Below are 24,347 nucleotides of genomic sequence, written 5' to 3'. Positions count from 1 at the left end.
TTTTGTGGAGATCTGACACCAGCAACTAAGTTTATACAACTCATATTTACACTCATTTCATTCAGTTCTGTCAGTGATGCAGATAGTAAAAGTTAAAGTTGATGGATCTGTAGCTCTCCTTAGGCTCAGGTTCTGCTGTGTCCGCCACATTGAACGTCTTTTTGTGATTCGCCATAACAGGACGTGGGATGAGCTTGAAAACAGCCAGGGCTTTCTTCTTAAACGCTGAAGTTCTTAACATGAACAACACGAAGATCTGGATGCCCTTTAGCAGAGAGAACATAGGTTTGTTAAAATTATCAGGTTTATTTAACGCCCTTAATCATTCTCTATAGCGCTCATGCTGTACAGGCTCACTGGGGGTCTGGAGCCTATTCTAAAGGACTCCATGGGGTACACCCTGGACGAGGTGCCAATCTATCGCAAGGCACATGCGCACATACACACACACACACACACACACACAAACACACAATGACTATAGATAATTTGGACGCATGAATTAGCTAAGTTCAAACAGTACAACGACATGCAGGTTAGGCTAAATGGGGTTTCCAAATTGCCTGTTGTGTGTATGCCTGTGAATGTTGACTGGAGGTCCTACCCAGGCCATAAAAATGTGAATAAATACAATGGTCTCCATTGACCTCCACAGTTAGCCTAGGATGGATAAATGGCTTAAATAAAGACTTTTGTGACCTTTATTTATTTGGCATAATGTCTGGACCATGAAAAACAAGCAGAGCATAATTTCACAAGATAGGAGGAAGTAAAATAAAACAATTTATTTGTTGTTACGAGCAGAAGTGCATACCTGAGTGGTGTTACACAGACAGAAGGCAAAGCTGAGCACAGTGCTTCCATTCGTCTCCAGGAGCAGAAAGTAGCCGATAACCCAGGTCACACCGAGAACCACTGACATGGAAACGCAGCCCAACATTTTATTTCGTAAAGGTGTGACCTGTGAACTATGGACAAGGCTAATGTTAACTCTAAAGCTTATTTTTAAACTTCTGCATATGAAATCTGACAAACATTATTTGACAATATACTAAGAGGGAATAAAATTGTCATTGTTGTTTAGTATGGTTCCATATATTGTACACCCACATACAAACCCACAAACCTCACACTTACCTGTTGAGGTCGGGGTTGGTTCTGCAGATGGTGTATGAGAAGTAAATGAGTACTGCGATGTTGAAGAGGAGCATTACAGCAACAGGGAGAAGAAAACCCCAAAGCATTGGCTTTATCATATCAAATCTGTTATTCTTGTCCAGTGCAGCCAGCCAACAGCTACACACACACACACACACAGATTCAAATTACACGCTAAAATCTTTGGCCTTAAATCTAGCAACAACCACTGTATATGTATATTTAATCTGTTACTTATTAAACTTTTGGACAGCACTGGCCAGATGAGTCCATATTAATTACAAACAAGGGGCGTTTACATTGTTTACTAGTGCTTGGACACCATCAAGGTAGATTGTTTTCTCATTACGCTGGAGCCGTGATCAGACTGTCTGCTTCATGTCCAAAATACCAGCCTCCCAGGCACTTCTTTAACATATGGAAATGGCTTGGACCTTACGGGGAGATGTGGCAATAACTCCCAGCTGAGGTCCTGTACTGTACAGATCACACTAAAAGATGTCTCTTCCACAAGTTTCTGAGAAGTTTTTTAATCAATTTTCAAGGAGCAAGCATTCCACTCTCTGAATGTTCACGGAATTGACTGCAGTGGGCTCTGAGACACCTTCGGCCAGGATCCTCATTCACGGACTTAGGACCTTCTTTAAAAAAATTGTAACGTTCAAATGTTTTATTGCAAAGTGTCATCACGGTAATGTGCTTGAAAGACTTTTGTAAATCAATTTTATGTTTTTCAGCCAAGTTTGACTTGAACGCCTCTTGTATAACCACTTCAAAGCATCCAAGGTTTATCATCAAAAATAAGATAAGATAAGGTAAGATAAGATAAACCTTTATTAGTCCCACAAGTGGGAAATTTGTTTTGCCACGGCAGCAAGTGGACAGTACAAAGTAAAAAAATTAAGAAACAACAGAATTAAGTAAAATAAAATAAAAATAGGGAAAAAAATATAATTAATAAAAATACTAACAGTACAGATGTACACTATACAATCTGGCTATAGAATATGGAAATCTGTGTAGTAAAAAAAAAAATTAATAAATATATATATATTTAGACTATAAGTAAACACAGTTGACTAAGTAATATGTTTGTGCCCAATGAGTATATGTTTAGATACAGAGAGTGATTGACAGGCATTTACAATAATATTTTAAATGTTTTAAATGTTCTAACTTGCACTTTGCCCAGTTATGGTGGTTCCCCGAGACAGAAAGAAAAATTGCATGTTCCACAATAATATTGCACATGACTAGAGATATTGCACCTTGCTATAAAGTTTAACATGTTCCGTCATACTGTAATATTGCACATAACTACCATGGTGTATTTGATGTGTGTTTGTTCGTTTATGCGTTTGCTTGTGCGTATGTGGCTAATGAGTCTAAGTTGTACAGTCTGACAGCAGTTAACAAGAAAGATTTACGGAATTTCTCCTTCCCACATCGTGGGTGCAGCAGCCTGCCACTGAAGGAGCTGCTCAGTGTTGTCAGATACTCCTGCCACGGATGGGAGATGTTATCCAACAGGGATGACAGCTTAGCCACCATTCTCCTGTCACTCACCACCTCCACTGTGTCCAGAAGGCAACCAAGAACAGAGCTGGACCGCTGAATCAGCCTGTTCAGTCTCTTTCCGTCCCCAGCAAAGATGCTGCTGCCCCAGCAGACCACACCGTAAAAGATGGCCGATGCCGCCACAGAGTCATAAAAGGACTTCAGGAGTGGGCCCTGCACTCCAGAAGACCTGAGCCTCTGCAGCAGGTAAAACCTGTTCTGCCCTTTTTTGTAGAGTGCATTTGAATTGTGAGTCCAGTCCAGTTTATTGTTCAGATGAACACCAAGGTACCTATAACTCTCCACAGACTCAATGACCATGCCTTGGATGTTCGGTAGTTGTAGTGGAGGATGTTTGTGCCTGCGGAAGTCTACCACCAGCACTTTGGTTTTTCTAGTGTTGATCTGGAGGAAGTTCCTTTGGCACCAGTCCACAAAGTCCTTGTTAAGTTCCCTGTACTCCTTGTCATCCTCGTCAGTGATGAATCCGACTATTGCAGATTCAGAACTTCTGCAGGAAGCAGTTGGTGAAGTTGAGTGAAGTCTGCAGTGTATATGGTGAAGAGGAACGGGGCCAGAACCATTCCCTGTGGGGCCACCATACTGCAGACCACCATGTCCGACACACAGCCCTGAGTTCTCACGTACTGTGGTCGGTTAGTGAGGTAGTCTAGTATCCATGTTGTGAGATGATGATGATGATTCACTCCTGTGTACTCCAGCTTGTCCCTCAGGATTGTGGAAAGGATGGTGTTGAAGGCACTGGAGAAATCAAAGAACATGATTCTCACAGTGCCCCCAGCAGTCTCCAGGTGAGAGAGGGAACGATGCAATAGGTAAATGATGGCATCCTTTACTCCAGTGCCAGGCTGGTAAGCAAACTCAAGTGGGTCCAGTGATGAGTTCACCAGGGGCCGAAGCTGAGCCAGGACCAGCCGCTCCAGGGTCTTCATCAAGTGGGATGTCAAAGCCACGGGCCTGTAGCTGTTTAGGTTCTTGGGATGTCGAGTCTTCGGCACTGGTACCACACAAGAGGTTTTCCAGAGCTGTGGAACTCTCCCCAGCTTCAGGCTCATGTTGAAAATGAGCTCTATTACCCCACACAGTTGATCTGAGGAAGACCTGACAACTCTTGAGCTGATTCCGTCTGGACCTGCAGCCTTCCTGGCTTTGATCCTCCTAAGTTCCTTCCTGACCTGAATGGTTGAGAGAGACAGACTGGAGCCATGTGTTGGATGTGTACTGGATGCTGTGGTTGGGGTTGGGGAAAAGTGAGCAGGATATGGAGAGGATGTGTAAAGTGATCTTTCGGTCAGAGGTGGAGCAGCAGCATTGGGGGTGGGGGGGTCTGCAGCCAATGTTAAAGACATCCTAGAAGAATCAAACCTGTTGAAGAAGTGATCCAGTTTATTTGCCCATCTCACATCTTTGTGGCTTGAGATGGTTCTGAGGCCTCTCCAGACTTCACTAACATTGTTCCTCTGAAGCTGGTTTTCCATCTTCTGCCTATACAGTAGCTGTCTTTCCCATCCCTGATCAGTCCTTTCAGCTCTCTCTGCACCCTTTTCAGCTCCTCCTTGTCTCCAGGTTTGAAGGCCCTCCTCTTCTGCTTAAGGACAGCTTTTATTTCTTTTGTAATTCAGGGTTTGTTGTTTAAAAAGCACCGCACAGTCCTGGTGGGTACGGTGTTATCCACACAGAAGTTAATGTAGTCCGTCACGCAGGTGACAAGATGACAAGGCTATCGGCGTCCTCCCCGTGGTCGTCACAAATCACTTCCCACACAGTAGACGTAAAACAGTCCTTTAGAGCCTCCTTGCTCTCCTCCGACCATCTCTGCACTGTGCGAGTGACTGGTTGCTCCCTGCACACTAGGGGTTTGTACACAGGAGCAAGGTGCACCAGGTTGTGATCAGATCTTCCCAGGGGAGGGAGAGGTGATGAACTGTATGCTACCTTTGTATTACCATACAGTAAGTCCAATGTTTTATTGTCTCTGGTGGTGCATGTCACATACTGGGTGAAGGTGGGCAGTGTAGAGTGTAGTGATACATGATTGAAGTCCCCAGATATTAAAAAAGGGCTCCTGGCGATTGCGTTTCCAGTCTGCTGGTTACAGAGTGAAGAGAGTCACAAGCTGCCTCTGCGTTGGCCAAGGGGGGACATACGCTATTATCGCGAGCACATGCAAGAATTCTCCTGGAAGATAGTAAGGATGCATGCTAATGGCTAATAGCTCAATGTCTCTGCTGCAGAGTTGTTCTTTCACAGTGATGTGCACAGGGTTACACCATCTGTCGTTCACAAACACTGCCAGCCCCCCTCCTTTCCTCTTACTGCTCTTCCTCGTCCTGTCTGCTTGCAGCAGCGGGAAGCCGGGCGGTGCCACATTTGTGTCCGGTGTTAGCAGTGTTAGCCAGGACTCCGTAAGCATCATGATGCTACACTGCCGGTACTCCCTCTGAGATCCGGTTAGCGCTGTTAGCTCATTTATCTTATTTCCGAGAGATCTTACATTTCCCATAATAACATAAGGGATAAATGGTCTGTAACGTCTCCCTCTCGGGCGATGACACTGTCTCCCAGCTCGACAACCCCGTCTCTTCCTAATCACTTCGCTGGGGATAACAGGTATATTTGCCGCAACAGTATGTGCCCCAACAGTCAAAAGTGAAGTAAGCTTATATCTTGGGATCTGGGGACTGACCAAGCCAAGAACCCAGAAACTGTTGATTCTGTGTATGGAGGCTTTTAGGACACCCTGTGTGGAAAAAAACATATCGTCTTCTAATCTAAATGAACCAGGAAATTAAGCATATCACTCACATTGCCTCCTGTCTGTAGTTTAATGGGTTACTGTTGCGGTACGTAATTCCTAAAGAGATTCCAACCACTACTGCTGGAAGGCCTGGAGATGGGGATAAAGAATTACACTGTGAAGTCCAGCCTTTTTGAAGCCAGACCACTTAAATTTAATTCTGTTTTTTTTAGCAATATGATCACATTTTTATTGGTAAGACAAGACAAATTCCTATCTCTCACCCCAGCCTACTACAATGGATAAGACACTGAAGTATCGAGGAAGCCCAGAGAAGGTATTTTTTAATCAGGAGGAAGATGTGCACAGCGTACAGCGAGCTCCAAGTGAATGTTGCTAACAGGAAGTATTGAAGAAGTGCGGTTAAAGCAGTACACGCCCCATTGTCTGGGTCTTGATGGACATCAGATGGAGGAATGACATTGCCTGAAGCGCAAATCTTGGAGTCAGGGATCGAGTTTTTAATTCTAAAGATGAGGTAGACGATGGTCATACAGATGCAGATGCTGACCATCAGGATGGTAGGACTGGGTCTTCTTGATTTCCTGCACAAAGGATTGTTCGGGTAATTAGTAAGCAGTTAAAGGTAACACCTGTAAGTCAGGTTATTTAAAAACAAAAAGATGTTATTAACTTTAATGTGTTTAATGTTTAATAAAACTTAATTTTGATTTAACTCATATCAGATGTCTATGCTACTACTACTACTACTACTAATAATAATAATGATAACTGTATTATTTTATTAATAAAAAATATTTATTATTGTATTATCTTCACAAAAATTATCTTTATCCTAAAAATTTAACAGACAATGTACTAAAATATAACATCTCACTGCTAAGTCAGGTCAGGTCCATAAGTATTTGAACAAGGACACAATGTTTTAATATTTTGCCTTTGTACACTACCATAATGGATCTAATTTAACTGACTTTACAAAAATACTGTTAACCTTTTTACAGTGATTTATTTTTTAACAAAGTCCCTTTATTTTCACAGAATGTGTAATTAGACAACAGCCTGATAATCAGTTTAATGGCCAGGTGTGGACTGTTTATTAATAATTTTATAAAAAGTTAATTAAATAAAAGCTTTGGAGTTGAATCCAAGTGTTGAATTTACATTGAGGAGCCGTTCAAGGGAACTCTCAAAATGCTCTCCAAAGAGGTGCTAATGCAAATGAAAAAGGACATCATTGGCCTGGAAAAATTAACAGGCCAGTCAGAGAGATAGCAAAAACCTTAGGAGCAGAGAACATGTGGGACATTCATAGTTAAACACAAGGAACGCACTGGAGACCTAAAAAAAAAAAACTAATCCCTAAAAGAGCACAATTAAACTTAATGATCAGTTTGTTCACTCTCAAGAACACTATTGAGGTGATCGGAGTATTATTGTCAAAGTCTACAATCAAGAAACACAATCATGACAGTAAATAAAGAGGTGTGGTGGCGGAGGCATGGTCAAGCACAGTTCTGAAAGAAAGCAATAATCAGTTAAGTAGATGGGACAGGTTGCACACTTGATGGGATTGTGGCTCATTAGTGCACTGGAAACACTTAAGTACAGAAAAACAACCGTATTGCAGAAATCCTGAACAATTTCCAAATGAGATGAACTTGTAGCAGAATGACTGGATGAGATGAATATGGAGAAGGAAAGAAAGGGCTCAAGTTCCAATGTGTACCACATCACCTGTTAGACAAATGGGTGTGTAATGGCTCCTAATGGAACTGGCTCACTGGTGTTTATTGATGATGTGACTGCTGATTGAGGGAGTGGGATGAGTTCTAATGTAAATAGAGCTTTACTTTCTGTTCAGATTAAGTCAAATGGTGCTAAACTAATAAGCCAGTGGTTCACAGTACAGATTGAATCAAATTTTGCCCGAAGGTAAGTCTGCGCCATAAATGAATGTAATGAGCAGTTTTGTGCCAGATTACCTCATAGCAGCCATGACTTTTTGAATGAATATAGCACTTTTGCCCACGAAGTGGGAGTAGCTATAGACATCACTCAACAGAGCCAATCAACATGATAGTTTATGCCATGAAAAGACACAGAAATGATCGTAATGCCCCATACGTTCTGTACGCAAATCTTCACAAAACACAAACAAACATGTGACACAGCATGGTTTACTGCAAAAAAAGGTAACATTTGAAAACTGAATCTTCAAAAAAGCATAAAGAAATTAATTATTCCAGAGAGTAGTTTAAAACCAGTTTGTCTCATATGTTCCAAAACGTCTCGGGTTACTTTGCTGTAACCCTGTTCCCTGAAAAGGAGGGAACGAAATGCTGCGTGAAAACGCTATGGGAAACATCTTGTCATGTTGCCGGTTGTGAAGCATGTGTGTATCAAACACGCCAAATTTTGGCTTATATAACCTCGGTCGGGTGACGTCATCTGATGAGACGCACCTGCAGGTTATAAATAGGAGTGAACCGGAAACATTCCTCAGATTGATTTGTCTGAACGGACGTCCGGTCACGTAGGCAGTCCGGCATTGGGACGCAGCATCTCGTTCCCGCCTTTTCAGGGAACAGGGTTACAGCAAAGTAACCCGAGACGTTCCCTTTCAAAGGCTACACTCGATGCTGCGTGAAAACGCTATGGGAACGAGAATACCAACGCCGCCGCACTGCAAGTGTCTGGACCCCAAGGTTGTGTAGCGTGTGCGCACAAGGCCGAGAAGGTCTCAAAACTATATCTGGGAAGCTGACTCGAGGACCTGTGAGCCCGGAGTGGCATGAACATCCATATTATAAAATCTAACAAATGTGCTAGTGCAGTAGATGAGGCGATCCCCCTGGTTAAATGAGCCCTGGTTCCTAGAGGCGAAGTGAGCCCACGCGCCCCATAGGAAAGGGCAATAGCATCTCTCACCCAGTGTAGTGGCAGCCGCCCCCCCGGTTGCGGCCCCAAAACATGTAAAAGCTGCTCTGACTTATGCCACTGGCTGATGGTGTGGACGCAAATCTGAAGAGCACGTACTGGACACAGTAAGTCTCTCCTGCTCCGAAGCTGTAAAAGGCGGAGGACAGAAGGCTTCAAAAACAACAGGGTGCATGTTGAAAATGGAACTTTCGGAAGATAGTTCAGTGAGGATGCAAAATGGCCCTGACCAGCCCAGGGGCAAAGTCTAGGCAGGATGGGGAGATTGACAGATCCTCTCAGAGAGGTAACGGCCCTTAGAAACAAAACATCTTAAAGTTCAGAAACCTGAGGCGCTGACTCTAGTGGTTCAAAAAAGGGTGTTAATTGGCTCTTTAAGCACGATAGATAAAACCCACAAAAGGGACCGTGTCACAGTAATCAGGACCACACCAATCAGGACGTGGCAGGCTGAAATAGCAGTGACGTACGTCCTGAGGGTACTAGGGCACAAGCCCGAGGACAACTTTTCCTGCAGAGACTCCAGCACTGAAACAGTTCGGCAGTGGACTGGGTCTACCTGCTTCGTCATGCACCAATCTTTCAAATACATTCCATTTAAGGGCATAAGTTCTTCTAGGGAAGGGAGCCCTAGCACTTAGGATAGTCCTAATTACGCTGGCTGAAAGACCAGCTTGACTTAGTTGGTCCCGTTCAGGGACTGAACGTGAAGGTTCCAAAACTCGGGCCGGGGATGAAATACCGTCCCCTGCGCCTGAGACAGAAGATCCCACCTCATTGGAATCACCCATGGTGAGCCGTTGAAGAGGGATACTAGAACCACACTCTGGTCGGCCAACAGGGCGCTATCAATAAGAGGCGCAAACACTGTTGATGGACCCTCGCCAAGACTCCCGGGAGCAGAGCTATCAGGAAAATACGCATAAAGGCGTAACCAGGGCCATGTACGGGCCACGGCGTCCAGATCCGGGGTAGCTGGAAGAGTCAGAGAGTAGTAAAGGAGACATTTGCTGATCTTGCGAGGCAAAGTGGTCCACCTCTTCTACCTGAAATCTCTCCCAGATTGACTGACTATTTTTGGGGTGGGGTTTCCATTCCCCGTGTGTCAGAGATTGACTGGACAGAACAACTGCTCCCACATTCATATGCCCTGGAATGTAATTCGCCCTGAGGGACAGAAACCTGGTGCGCTAGCTATTTAGCAGCGCGAGCACAGTCCGCCCTGGCCATTAATATATGAGACTGCCATAGTGTTGTCCACCCGCACTAGGACATGGTAGCCTCTCAACTGCTGGAGGAAGTGCTTTAGGGCCAGAAATAGAGCCATCATTTCGGGGCAATTGATGTGCCGCGCGAGAAGATGGCCTCTCCAGCTCCCTTGGGCTGGACGGTCATCAAAGACCGCACCCCAGCCCATGAGGGAAGCATCTGTCGTTAGCATCAGCGACGACAAGACGGACTTAGAGTGGGACCCAAAGTCAGAAACCGGGGTCTAAACCACATAGGAAGGGTACGAAGCACCTGGCGTGTAACCTTTATTGGGGATTGGCCCTAGAGTGAAATCCCCAGGTTCTTAGCCACAACTAAAATGCTCCCATGTGCAGAAAGCCCAAAGGTGTCACCGTGGATACAGCTGTCATAAGAGCTAAGATCTATGAAAGTGATGGTCACTTTCCGGTCTAGCTTGATTTCCTTGAGGGTGTTGAGAATGGATTCGACACGAGCGGGAGACAACTGTGCCCGCTTACGATCGAATCCCATGTGACACCCAATATGTTGTCCTCTGAACAGGAAAGAGCACGCTTTTCATGGCGTTGGGTCTCAATCCTAAAAAAAAACAAAGATGAGCTAGGATGACTGATGACTTTGACATGCTGATGTCAAAGCGCTAGCTACAGTACTGAGACTGGGCCAGCCAGTCGTCTATGTAATTTAAATACGGATGCCCTGGAGTCGTAAGCGCCAGAACTACATCCATGCATTTCATATATGTGCGGGTGAGAGATGGGTGCGGGTGGGGGATGTTGATGTTCGTCATCCTGAAACATGGCAGGAAAAACACGAAGAGCTAACACTTTATTGGAGACTGGTGTTGCCCGAAACACCAGTGGTGGCGGAGCAAAAAACACCGACCTCCTGGGGTGCCAGGGAGAACACTTCATTCTCGAAAGGAATCCTACGTGCCTCTACCTATTGGGGGGCCACCCCCATGGTCCTGGGCACATGAACCTCAGGGCTTCTTTGTGAAGAAGACAATATGCCAGTCTGAGCTCTTTTGAGGCGGATTGTAAAGCGCAGGCACGACGCACCCCAATCTTTACGAGGGGGTGCCCGGCTCAAAAACACTCTCCTTGTGTGTTTCACGCCTTGCAAGCGTCAGACCCGGTCGAGACTGGGTGGCCGACAGTCCCGACTCTTGACCACAGCGGGGAAGGAATTTCCGAGAGCTTGTTCATATAACTTCGCCTCATGAACCTAGTCTCGAATGAGTTAACGACATCGCCAAACAGGCCGAAAGGCGAAATAGGGGCATCAAGGAGGAATGCGCAATCCTATGCTTGATGCTGCTGAGATTCAGCCATAAGTCTGTGGCCCGGCGTAATTCCGGAACGCCCTATCTTGAAGAGCCCCGCCAGTACTCAAGTCTCTCAGCAGGTCAGCCTGGCAGACCTGCAAAACCATCATGGTGTGCAATGGAGCACCAAAGAATAGATACAGCTTACTCCATGAAAGGGTTAACTCATATGGAGATTGCTAAGAAAAAGGGAGAGAGCGTTGTTGAGGCTCCGTCCCCCGGCCACCCGACAGAACCTGCCGTCGAATGTTTTTTTTTTTTTTTTGTGCTTGGGTGCTATTTCCATCTCCGCGGAGCGAGAGAGAATGTTTATCCTTGCCCATTCACAAGAAGCGCAGCGCGCGCTTGCGAGCGGACAGAGGGATTTCCCGATCCAACGAGGAAGTAAGAGATAGGAAAACGCGTCTCTCACAGCTCTGCTGGATACACGCGTTTTAAGCCCCAGAAATGCGCCGCAACCCGGTGCTTCTCAAGGAATGCGGAGCGCGCGCGAGCACTTTATTCGAAGCAGTAAAGTGTAGAGATCGCCCTCCGAAATGTATTTATCAGACACGGAGGGACATCTCAATTAAAACTCTGCCATATCGGTGAGTTAAACACTTTCTTATTTTGCTGGTTTAAACACACACGCATACACAACAAGGTCAGTGAAGACAAAAGATTTGAGGAATGTTTCCGGTTCACTCCTATTTATAACCTGCAGGTGCGTCTCATCAGATGACGTCACCCGACCGAGGTTATATAAGCCAAAATTTGGCGTGTTTGATACACACATGCTTCACAACCGGCAACATGACAAGATGTTTCCCATAGCGTTTTCACGGAGCATCGAGTGTAGCCTTTGAAAGGGAACACAAATGTTCCGGAATCCAAGATGGCGCTAGTGAGCTCAGTGGACTGCTCCAACCACCTTTTCTTTGTTTTTGTTTGCTAAGTTAGTTTTTAGCGTTTTAAAAACAGTCAAATTACCACCATTGAGTACACTAGGTATGATAGAGACACTCTTGTTTCTATTGGTATACAATGTACTCACAATTCAACGTTTTTAACTCCGGATCCGAGCTGGCCGAGTGAGATTCTGAGGGAGAACAAAGGACGCAACGCAAAGTGGCGGCCCCGAGGGAAACGAGCCGGCATCAGGAACAGGCTGAGAGCACACCGCACACCTCTGCCTAGCATCCTGCTCGCCAACATCCAGTCACTGGAAAACAAGCTCGATGACCTCAGGGCCAGAGTAAAGTTCCAGAGAGACATTGGGGATTGCAATCTCCTCTGCTTCACTGAGACATGGCTAAACCCAGCGGTGCCAGCCCACGCCATCCAGCCGGCCGAGTTCTTCTCAGTTCACTGCATGGGGAAGTCAAGGGAAGGCGGCGTGTAATGGTGAACAGCAGCTGGTGCAACAACGCGAGCGTTGTTTCTGTTTAACGCTCCTGCACACCAAACCTGGAACTACTGGCCATCATGTATCATTCTTTTTATTTACCTCGAGAGTTTACATCGGTCATAATCAGCGCTGTTTATATTCCACCACAAGCGGACATAGACACTACCTTATGCGAGCTGCATGAGGCACTTACACAACACCAAACACAACACCAGGACGCTGCGCTTATTGTGGCGGGGGACTTAAATAGTGCCAATCTCAAGTTCGCAGCGCCAAACTTTTATCAGCACACCACTCGAAAGGACACTGGACCACTGCTATACAACAGTCAAGGATGGCGACAAGGCACAATCTCGTACTCCTCACGCCGCCATCTTTCTCATGCCAAAATACAAACAAAGGCTGAAACAGAATGTTCCGGTTCAGAGGGAGGTCACACGCTGGACGGACCAATCAGTGGCCACGTTATAGGACGCACTTGATGACGCAGACTGGGGCATGTTCCGAAACAGCTCTGATGACGTCAGCGTGTTTACGGAAGTGGTTGTGGGATTCATCTGGAAACTAGCGGATGATACCATGGAGAAAAAGACTATCAGAACGTTTCCCAACCAGAAGCCGTGGGTGGATAAAACCATCCGCGACGTTTTGTGATCTCATACCGCTGCCTACAACAAGGGAATTGCGTCGGGGGACATGGAACCATACAAGGCTGCGTCATATAACGTCCGGGAGGCGGTGAAAGAGGTTATTTAGAACTTCTAAATAACTTCTAAATTTCTGTTTTGACAAATTTCTATTTCTATTTTTTTTCTATATATTTTTATATCTGTTATATTGATATTTTGTTCTCATTTCACTAGTTAATCTTATTTTCTAACGTATTCCTTTTATTACAGTATATTTTTGGTACAGTAGATTTTACTAGTTAATTTTTATTCTTAACGTATTTCTTTTATTTATATTTATTTTCTTATGTATAAGGTTTTATTTCTTAAGGTCACTGGAAGTCATGTAAGTATTTCACTGCATATTGTACTGTGTATGACTGTATGTGACAAATAAAATTTGAATTTGATTTGTTAACACTAGTACTGTATAATCTCATCTAAAATTTTACTCACAGATGATGACGCATTCCTAACATTCTGAGAAATAATCATTGTGTTTGCCCTTAACTTCTACTTTCTCCTTAGTGGTGAACCTCATTGGGTGTGTTTTAGGAAATAATTATAAACATCTTTAAGCACAACAAGGTAATTTAGCTTATTTAAAGTGGCCAGGAACTAAAGTTAATTCTTTAGGAACAACTTACATCACTTTTATGGTCTACATGGTCCAAAAAACAATGTCAATTAGTAAAAGTCTGCATGCTTTAATTACATTCTCACCTGGTTCGGATCTGAAATATCACCGTGATGATCAAACTCATGACAGATATAGCACAGCCGATCATGCTAATCTCATTTAAACCTTTGATTTTTTCAGGGTTTGGGCTAAAACTCTGCAATGGACCACATACTTTACATAACAAACATTACACACATTATACACGTATGATTTTATTCGAAACATATGCAAATAACACACACATCATTGTCTTCAATAGTTACGTTATAATATTGGGATGCAAACACTTTAACTAAAGCAAAAACTCCTACACTGTTTTACAGTACAGTATAATATGCTTTACATTTTAAGTAATCAATTACTGCTAAAAAAATAATATACTAGCATTCTGATCTCACCATCAACATGGCAAAGTTGGCCAAGTTTGGGATCCCTTTACATCTACAGGTCTGACAAACTGAACTCTGCTTCTTATTACAGCCTCTTGTGCTCCAATCTTTCCTGTCATAATCCCAAAACACACATGCGAAATCATAGAGGCGCTTAGAAGACACATTCTGCAAAACACACATCACCATGCAGTCTGATAAGATTCATAAACACGAGAAGCTGATATGGGTGCATAATTCTGCATAAGTCTAAATGAGCAGTTTCGATGTCTCATACCTGGGCCCTCATTCTGAACTCAACAGAGTCAAGGACATTTTCTGTTTCCAGCCTTCCAGAGATCACTCTTCTCTTGATGTTCGGTGAAGAATGGAAGATTTGAGATCTAAAAAACTGATCGTTGTTGTACAGCACAAAGCCAATTTTAGTGCCTTCACTCACTGTGTCAGATACAGAGGAGAGAAAAGAGTAGTCATAAGTGTATGAGTTTTTTCATTAAGCTTTATCCTTTTCAGGTCTGGCACATTTTAAAATTCACTCTCACTCATTCTCTATAGTGTTTATCCAAAACAGGGTGATGGCAGACCTGGAGCCAGGGGACTCGGGTCACACCATGGAATTCAATCAGATCCAAAAACATAATTACAACACACATTTACACGCTTACTTACACACACTACAGGCAATTTGGAAACGCCAATCAGTCTACCATTTGTCTTTGGCATTTTTGTCTATGCCAAGCATTGAGGAAACATACAAACTCCATGCACACATACCTGGTGGGAATCAGACCTTGGGCCCAGGAGCTGTGAGGCCACAATGCTAACCACAAAAAGTTTATTAAATATAATTTTGGGAAATTATTATCCTGCCACACAAATGATACTTTACCTTACAGTAGCCTTACATTAAAGTTGTGACAAAGCCACACAAAAAGGTTTGTTGACTCATGTAACTAGAAATAGTAGTAGAATCAGACAGTGCTGTGCAGTGTGTGCCACAGCAAATGTTTTATTTACATTTTGTTAAATTTTACTTTTCTAAATCCTGATCAATAGTGCAGTAAAGTCTGAGGCTCCTCTAACAATGCTGTAAAACATGGTACCTTCTTTGAGCTTGATGTTCATCAATTTTGTTCACATGAATCAAACATAACATAATACAATATAAAACATAAATTTACAATAATATTAAATGAAATTATTTTTATTAAATATATAGCCATTTTATCTAATAAAAAAATAATAACAATGGTAATTGTTAAAAAAGATCTTATTTAATCTTTAAAAAATATCTTCTTCTTTAAACGCTGGAACTTCACGAACAGCAAAAAGCAGCTGTTTGCTATAAGTACACCAGTATGGTGCCCACTAGCTACAACACCACATAGGCTGAAATGACCTGATGTTGGTAGCTGTATGCACACCATTGGTCTGCTATTATCTGCTATGCAAACTCTGTGATCACACAATCGATATGCAAATTAACACATGACATCATTTAGCTATTTTTTTCAGCAGGCTTTAGCTCCTTTCAATTGACTCAAAACAGGGAGTGATGCTTTAGAATGCTGTAGAAGCGATGACCAGAAGAAGGCTCAGTTCTGTTACTCCCTGAATATCAATTGCGGCATGCAGAACACCAATTCTACTAAATATGAAAAAAAAAATAGTAGTGTTTAAGAGTTTTTCGTTTCATGAACAACATTTAGGTTCATTGCATACAGACTGCATCAAGTGATCTGACAGAACAAGAATAAAATTTCCTTCATCAAAAATCAACAGCACAAAAATCTAAATAGTTTTCATAGTCCTCCCTCTGCACAAACCTGAAAAATCAGTTATTTGGATTGCTGATTCTTGGGACACGTTATATGTCTGTATGGCGATGTTCGGCTGTACAAACTCTGGTCCATTTTCCATCTGCAAGGCAAAGTCCTGCGATGTTTTGGTAAGACTGTGAAAATCATAAAGAATGAACGCAAACACAAATAGTAAATCTCAGGTTAGTTCAAATTTCAGGTTTACACTTTCTGAGAACACTATGTGTATTTAAGCCCCCGACTTACGAAAATCTGTTCTGTTCCGGGAGCACATACATAAGTCAGATTTGTTCCTAAATCGGACAATGTAAGTCTTTTACACATTTGATACAAAAATACAATGTAAAGCATGGTAAACGTTTGTTGGTTTAATGCTGCATTATACTCTAATGAGACTGCGCCTCCAAATCTCGAGGGGGATCTTGGTGACACAGCGGGGTCAGCTGACCTCATTTAAAGGGAACCCAGGAAGATGTCGTGAAGAGGATAACACTACATGGTGTTTACTGCGTATTTGAACAGGCACCATGTTGTCTCAGAGCTGTATTGGACTGTGAAGTCTGTCTCGTTGAGGATTTTCCAAAATTAGGATTATTCACCATCAGGACAGCTTTACAGGACAGATCATCATTCTCCTGGACTGGTTTATTTACACCGGTGAGGCCGACTCGTTTCTCCCACACCCCCACATGCACACACATACAATATACCAACCATTTTATACAATGATCAGCCTCAGAATCTGCTAATTTACAGCACTGTAGATTAGAGCCTGCATAAATGCTTCTCAGAGTTTAAGCGGCAGACATACAGTATTTCAACATCCACTGTTCAGAGCAGACTGTGTGAAAAACTGTCCTTTGCTCTGATGAATCCATATGTGAGATTTTTGATTCCAACCATCATGTCTTTTTTAAACGTAGAGAGGGTGAATGGAATCATTGAATGTGTAGAAGCTTGGAGGATGAGGTGTGATCGTGCAGCCAATTGGTACATTTGGAACTCCTTTAGTATTGTTGGAAAACCATTCCTGGTGATTACTTCATGAGTCTGACTGAGAGAATGCTAAAAGTGTACCAAGCTGTCATCAAACCAAATGGTGGCTACTTTGAAGAATTGAAAATATAAAACATATTCTGGGTTATTTAACATGTTCTTTAGTATTTAGTCTTTAGTATTTATATATGATGTCTAGATCAATAAAAAAAAGTATGAAAAACATAAGAATGTGTGTCCAAATTTTTTGACTGGTACTGTGTATATATATATATATATATATATATATATATATATATATATATATATATATATATATGCTCGAAATAATCATTGTACAAATGTACAGAAAGTATACATTAGAAAAATTTTTTTAATATACAGTAGTCTCAGTATATTATCAGTTAAATTCAAATGTACTTATTCATGTGTACTTATATTTAATGCACTACTCTCTTGTGCACGCGCTCTCAATCTTGTTTTTGTGCAGTAAAAATTACTTTTGCACATTAAAAAAAAATATGTTTGCACTCTCTCACTCTTCTGTCCGCTCACTGTCATAAAGCTACACTTGCACAAACAGCAGTAGCGTTATAAGTCTGCAACTATTCCAGCCAACCAGAGATTAGAATAGGCGGAACATCAGTCCTCCGCTTTTAGTTTTACTGTATACTCTAATACTGATGTCTGTCTGTGTTCACACAACAGTTTAAATTTTAATTTGTGTGTTTGTGAAAAAACCTGATGTTATGTTGAACACAAATAAACTATAGTAGTGTTTTTTGTAAAATAATTCTTAATTAATTTACAAAAAAAAGATCCCAAATTAATTCTGTTGAACTCATGAATAAAATCTGCCTCATAATTACTGATGTTATGTTTTTCAAAAACTGTACTGTAGTATGGAAGGTTGTGTGTACTGTATGATACAATAAAGTATATTTGTATTAACCAAGTGTACTTTTTTAGTATTTGTAATTGACCAGAAGTATAACAGCATGCTACTGCTATAATAAGAATATACTTATAGTATATTAATCATGTATTTGTTACACGGTAAAATAGCTGTAATGTACTTATAATACATTAAATATATACTTAAATTTTATTAATTACTGTCAAGTATGTACGTTAGTACACACACAGCCATGTACTCTAAGTGTACTAAGTATACTTAAAGTTTTTCCACTTCAGCAGACAAGAGTATACTTAATACACATTTAATTAAAACTTAAATACTGTACACTTAGTGCAAAATTTGTTGTTTCAAAATAGCAAACTTTAAGTATACTAGTCATTAGTCTGGAGCAAGTACACTTAAGTACAGTATGCTTTGGCATGCTACTGTAGGATTTAATATACTTAGCATACTTTTTTAGCATACTTTTCTTAGCATATATATATATATATATATATATATATATATATATATATATATATATATATGTTACACTAAAGAATGAATTAATTCAGTACTTGATGATGGAATCAGAAGGGACGCTGTAGAATTTCTCCGTGCTAGCGTTAAGAAGCTGACTGACTGTGGTGATGGCTGCAAGAGAGACTTCCTGACACAACAAAAGAAATAAAACATTTTTACAATTTTTTCATTTATATCATTTAAACAAAATAAGGTGCTTTTTTGTTTCACGTCACATGTTTAGCAGGAAGTTGATAAACTTGGAAAGAAGTTTTTTTTTTTTTTTCCAGTGATGTTGACTTCTTAACTACAGAACTGTTATACAAAGTTGAAAGCATTGTATTTTTAATTAAATTAATACATTTTAAAAATTTAACGACCTCATTACATTCATACAGATGCTAGTTGAAGATATTTTATGTATTTTCTTATATAAAAATAATGCAATAAAGATAAGTCCAGTGTAAATTCATTTTTTTTAACAATTTAGGCACTTTTTTTTTTAGAAGATTCACCTTGCGATTTTTCCCTTTAAGAACTAAAATTTGTGTAAAGTATTTTCATCAGATTAGTGACCAAGCCAGTTTGCATCAGTGGAAAACCTAGCGAAGCAAGTTTACATATTTTTTGGTGGATGTTTTTATGCATTTTATGCAATACTTAGTGAAGACATAGCACAATGGACCCTAAGACCCTAAGAATTTTATCAAGAATAGTAGCAAGAAGAAATGCCACTTTTTGTTTGTTTTTTAAAGCAGCTGGTACCTAGCGGAATCATAAATTAAGATTACCTTTTGGTTTCATTTCTGTTTATTTCATATTTTATGTTCTAAATGTTTTGATTGTTTTTATGTCCAACCAATTGTTTTGTTGTTTTTTATGTCTATGTAGTGTTGGAAACTGGTAATATTGGTAATATTTTTGGGTGGCTGAAACAGATTATCTGCATTTACATTATTTCCTATAGGAACATGTGTCTCGCGATTCAAAATTTCACCTTTTTAATGTTAACATAGTGTGTACATCGTCTAATTAGCACCATAACCATGGATTCATCTAAACTTTCCAAGAACTTGGTTATATTCACTGTAATAATATCAATGCCTATCACAGTCATGTAAGACTATGATAATTACTAATTATCATGTTGTGTTACCTTACTAAAGTATAAATAAATCAAACGGACTGTACCTGACTGCTGTTTTTGATCATGAGCAGACTGCTAACTATCTTTGCAGCAGTGGTGATGTTTTGTGAGGTCAGGTTCTCTGGTCTGGAAGTAAGGATTTGTGTGTTGGAGGCCAAAATCTGCCTTTGTTCAGGACTGGCATTGGAAAGCTAAAACCGTTATCCAAGATCAAATTATATAAACCATTAGGAAACAATGGGACAGAAGGCAAAAACACATGAAAACTTTGCAATCTGTACAGTACAGTATGCAGTATATTCATAATAAATCTGTAGACATGATATCGCTCATACCTTACATCTTATTAATCAGCGTTAATTTGAAGTACTAAAAAAAATATTAAAGAGCAAGCCAAAAAAATAAAAGCTATAATTTACTCACATCTTTATCGATGGTATTAAGGGTCAAATTACAGTTCAGCTCCTGAGGTGCAGCAAATGTGAGATTTTTATTTATACACCGAGCAGTGGCTTTTGGAAATCCAGCTACAGTACATGGGTCAGACACAGAAGAGAAAAAAAACATCTGAAAATCTAATATGTATCAGCTAAAATAAAATAAAAAAATCAACTAATTAATATTCCATAGACAGTAATCATTAATTAGCAAAGCCAAGCATGATTTGGCGTTCAGCTAACAAGGGAAGTCCTGAAGCCATCAAGACCATCAGCATGTGTTCACATGGAGATAAATTTTATTTGATACCAGTACATCAAAGAAATAGCAAAACAAAAATGTTCTGTTTAGAGACTTTGCAATCAAACACTGTTCTTACATTAAGTTAACTTTATGAACATCAAAAATCAGATCAATTCATTTTGTTTATCATTTTGGTCACCCAAAAAAAATTGCTACAAAACTTAAATAATCACTTTCAGCTCATTTCTTTATAAAGCTGCACTTCATTGTTCCTGAGACTATATTTTAAGCAAAAGCTCTTCATACTAATGATTGATATTGTTCCATTAATGACTTTTTTTCACTACTTTTTATATTATTAAGTAATGTTTTTTTAAGACATCCTTGTTCTTCAGCAGTTCTATGCATATGCCTAAGACTTTTTCATATGTACATATGTTATATTAAAGCTTGACAACTGAGATATTTACCATTTATGCTTACTGGAGGACACACCTGCGTTGAATACCCTGCTTGTCCTACAACCGTCTTTGGAAACGTGAGGCTATTAATAGTCGCTTCAGGACAGAAGTTTGCTGTAAGTAAAAACAAACTGTAAAACACTATACAGCATGGCACAAAGATTAATTAAAAACAAAAGAATGTAATAAGTGCAACTGAAACTAAAAGAAAACAAATAGAAAAACACAAGATGACATACTGTACAACATACAATGTTTAAAACAACAAGTCAGTATTTGGTGTCATCTGAAAGCTTCTAGCTTCATACTGGAATTTCTTTATAGGGCAATAAATGGCAGTTTAGTCGCATTTTTAATATATATTTTAATATATAAGTCAAAGTAGGACCTTTGATTGTGCAGAATAAGAGAAACACAATTCGAGAGTAAAATCTCTTTATTTCTCTTTATAATCTCCTGCTACACCAACGCACTTATCCCAGTGTTTCACTAGTGCTTGAACACCATCAAAGTAGAACATTTTCTCAGTATGCCGAAGCCATGATCAGACTGCCTGTCTGTTTCATGTCTGAAATGCTGGCCTTCTAGGAGCTCCTGTAATGTCCCAAACATGTGGAAATGGCTTGGAGACATACAGTCTTCTTTTAAACATTTGCACCTTTCAAATGTTTTACTGCGTCTCATCACCGTACTGTGCTTGAAATCTGGTTTTACGCCCTTATTGACTAAAATTTTTTATTAGAAGTCCCGGTTTGACTTAAACATTACTTGTATTAAGTATACAACAGAATACAACACAATTAGTTCAACTTTTTGTTGAAGAATATAAAGCATTTGATTACAGAACATCATCTGTTTTCCTGTTTGTGTTTACACTGCGATAAAATATAAGCCTCAGTCTGGTCACTAAACTGCACTCACTTCTCAAATTTCACTGTTGCCCTAAAAGCAACAACTGATTTATTGTTCACTTCAATTATTAGAAGTCTGGACTCCTGAGAAGCACATCACTAAATAAACACTATATGATTTTTTTTCCTACATTAGCTTAAGGATCCCAAACTTAAAAGAGCCTTCACAATGTTTTTACAAGCATACATTTATTTGTGTAGTTGCTACCGTCATTTAAAAATATTCATCACTGGCCCTTTTGGGGTTTTATTGTAATAAAAATTTTGTGTAAAAGGACCTACGTGACTGGCAATAGTTTCCAATAAAATCATCGGGGCAGATGCAAGTACTGTTAATTTTATGACCACCATGCTGGCACTCAGTCATCAATGTGGGGTTTCCTGTTGTGGTGTTCATCACCGGAGTGTTTGATGTTGTGCTGTTTGTTATTGGGGTGGTTGCTGTTGTGCTGTTTATCACGTTGTTGTTTGCTGTTGTTCTGTTTGACACAGGGGTGTTTTCTGGTGTGCTGTTCGTCATTGGGGTGATTGCTGTTGTGCTCTTCGTCATGGGGGTGTATGCTGTTGTGCTGTTTGTCACCGGGGTCTTTGCTGTTGTGCTGTTCATCACTGGGGTGTTTGCTGTTGTGCTGTTTATCACCGGGGTGTTTGCTGTTGTGCTGGTTGTTACCATGGGGTTTGCTGTTGTGCTGGTTGTCACCATGGGGTTTGCTGTTGTGCTGGTTGTCACCATGGGGTTTGCTGTTGTGCTGGTTGTCACAATGGGGTTTGCTGATGTGCTGGTTGTTACCATGGGGTTTGCTGTTGTGCTGGTTGTCACCATGGGGTTTGCTGATGTGCTGTTCATCACCACTGTGTTAACTGTTGTGCTAGTTGTCACCATGGGGTTTGCTGTTGTGCTGGTTGTCACCATGGGGTTTGCTGTTGTGCTTTTTATCACCGGGGTGTTTGCTGTTGTGCTGTTCATCACCGGGCTGTTTGCTGTTGTGCTGGTTGTTACCATGGGGTTTGCTGATGTGCTGGTTGTTACCATGGGGTTTGGTGTTGTGCTGGTTGTCACCATGGGGTTTGCTGTTGTGCTGTTCATCACCGCTGTGTTACCTGTTGTGCTGGTTGTCACCATGGGGTTTGCTGTTGTGCTGGTTGTCACCATGGGGTTTGCTGTTGTGCTGATTGTTGCTATGTGGTTTGCTGATGTGCTGGTTGTCACCATGGGGTTTGCTGTTTTGCTGGTTTTCACCATGGGGTTTGCTATTGTACTGGTTGTCATCATGGGGTTTGCTGATGTGCTGGTTGTTACCATGGGGTTTGCTGTTGTGCTGGTTGTCACCATTGGGTTTGCTGTTGTGCTGTTCATCAGCGCTGTGTTACCTGTTGTGCTGGTTGTCACCACTGGGGTGTTTGCTGTTGGGCTGGTTGTCACCACTGGGGTGTTTGCTGTTGTGCTGGTTGTTACCATGGGGTTTGCTGTTGTGCTGGTTGTTACCATGGGGTTTGCTGTTGTGCTGTTCATCACCGCTGTGTTAACTGTTGTGCTGGTTGCCACCATGGAATTTGCTGTTGTGCTGGTTGTCACCATGGGATTTGCTGTTGTGCTGATTGTTGCTATGTGGTTTGCTGATGTGCTGGTTGTCACCATGGGGTTGCTGTTGTGCTGTTCATCACTGGGGTGTTTGCTGTTGTGCTGGTTGTTACCATGCGGTTTGCTGTTGTGCTGATTGTTACCATGGGGTTTGCTGTTGTGCTGGTTGTTACCATGGGGTTTGCTGTTGGGCTGGTTGTTACTGAGATTTTTGCTGTTGTGCTAATTGTCACCATGGGGTTTGCTGTTGTGCTATTTGTTAATGAGATGTATGCTTTTCTGCTGTTTGTCACCAGGGTGTTTGTTGTTGTGCTGTTCATTGCTGGCATGTTTGCTGTTGTGCTGATTGTTACTGGCATGTTTGCTTTTGTGCTGTGGGTCACTGGGGTGTTAGCTGTTTTGATGTTAGTTGATGCCATGCTTATTGCCATCACTGCATTTACAAAATAAAGAATATGGGATCAAATGTCAGTCAACAACCTATGGCATATAAATCTGGTGCTAGTCCTCTAAAGCAAAAAAATTTCTATTTCTATCATCTTTAAAAAAAATGAAAAACTTATAAAAAATTTAGTAATATTAAATGCATTGCTATTAGTTATATACAGTGGAACCTCGGATTGCGAGTAACGCGGTTTGCGAGTGTTTCGCAAGATAAGCAAAAATTTTTATTAAATTCTGACTTGAAAAATGAGCAAGTCTTGGTTTACAAGTACCGAGTATCATGTATCAGGCATGTGCTTCTTGTTTTGATGCTGAGTGTCATGTGATCGCAACTGAGCCAATGTTTTTTCTCTCTCTTGCATTGCGGAATTGTGGGTAATCGTCTCCCTTGCTGAGTCTTAGTGCTCGCCTCTTACTGGTAAAATTAACATCCGTGCACTCGTTTTTTTTACTTTACAGCAGACATTCTGTTAGTGTGTACGTACTCAAGTGTCAGGGATGTTTCTTGTTGATTTACTTAATATACGAGCCTGCTTCCGAAGCCAATTATGCCAAGCATATCCAAGCATAGTTTTATGTTGATATGTACGATAAAAACATGATAGTGCTATTTATATTATATTAGTGTAGTATTCATCATTCTATTTTTCTTTTCCTAAAGTCTGTGTACATTTTTTTCCCTGATTTTATTTTTTTTGCATTTGTGTTACTCTTACAGTGCCTTGGAAGACTATACATACCCCATGAAAT

The 24,347-nt window shown here is 40.9% G+C and overlaps 1 pseudogene; it reads right to left on the bottom strand.

Annotated features, from left to right (window-relative positions):
* Window positions 1-70: 70 nt before the first annotated feature.
* On the bottom strand, window positions 71-23,572 carry LOC128518719 (adhesion G-protein coupled receptor G7-like; annotated as a pseudogene).
* Window positions 23,573-24,347: the final 775 nt, after the last annotated feature.

This window comes from Clarias gariepinus, chromosome 3 (assembly GCF_024256425.1).
Source record: "Clarias gariepinus isolate MV-2021 ecotype Netherlands chromosome 3, CGAR_prim_01v2, whole genome shotgun sequence".
NCBI lineage: Eukaryota > Metazoa > Chordata > Actinopteri > Siluriformes > Clariidae > Clarias > Clarias gariepinus.
The sequence above is the reverse complement of the archived record's forward strand: the minus strand, read 5'-3'. Positions and strand labels throughout refer to the sequence as shown.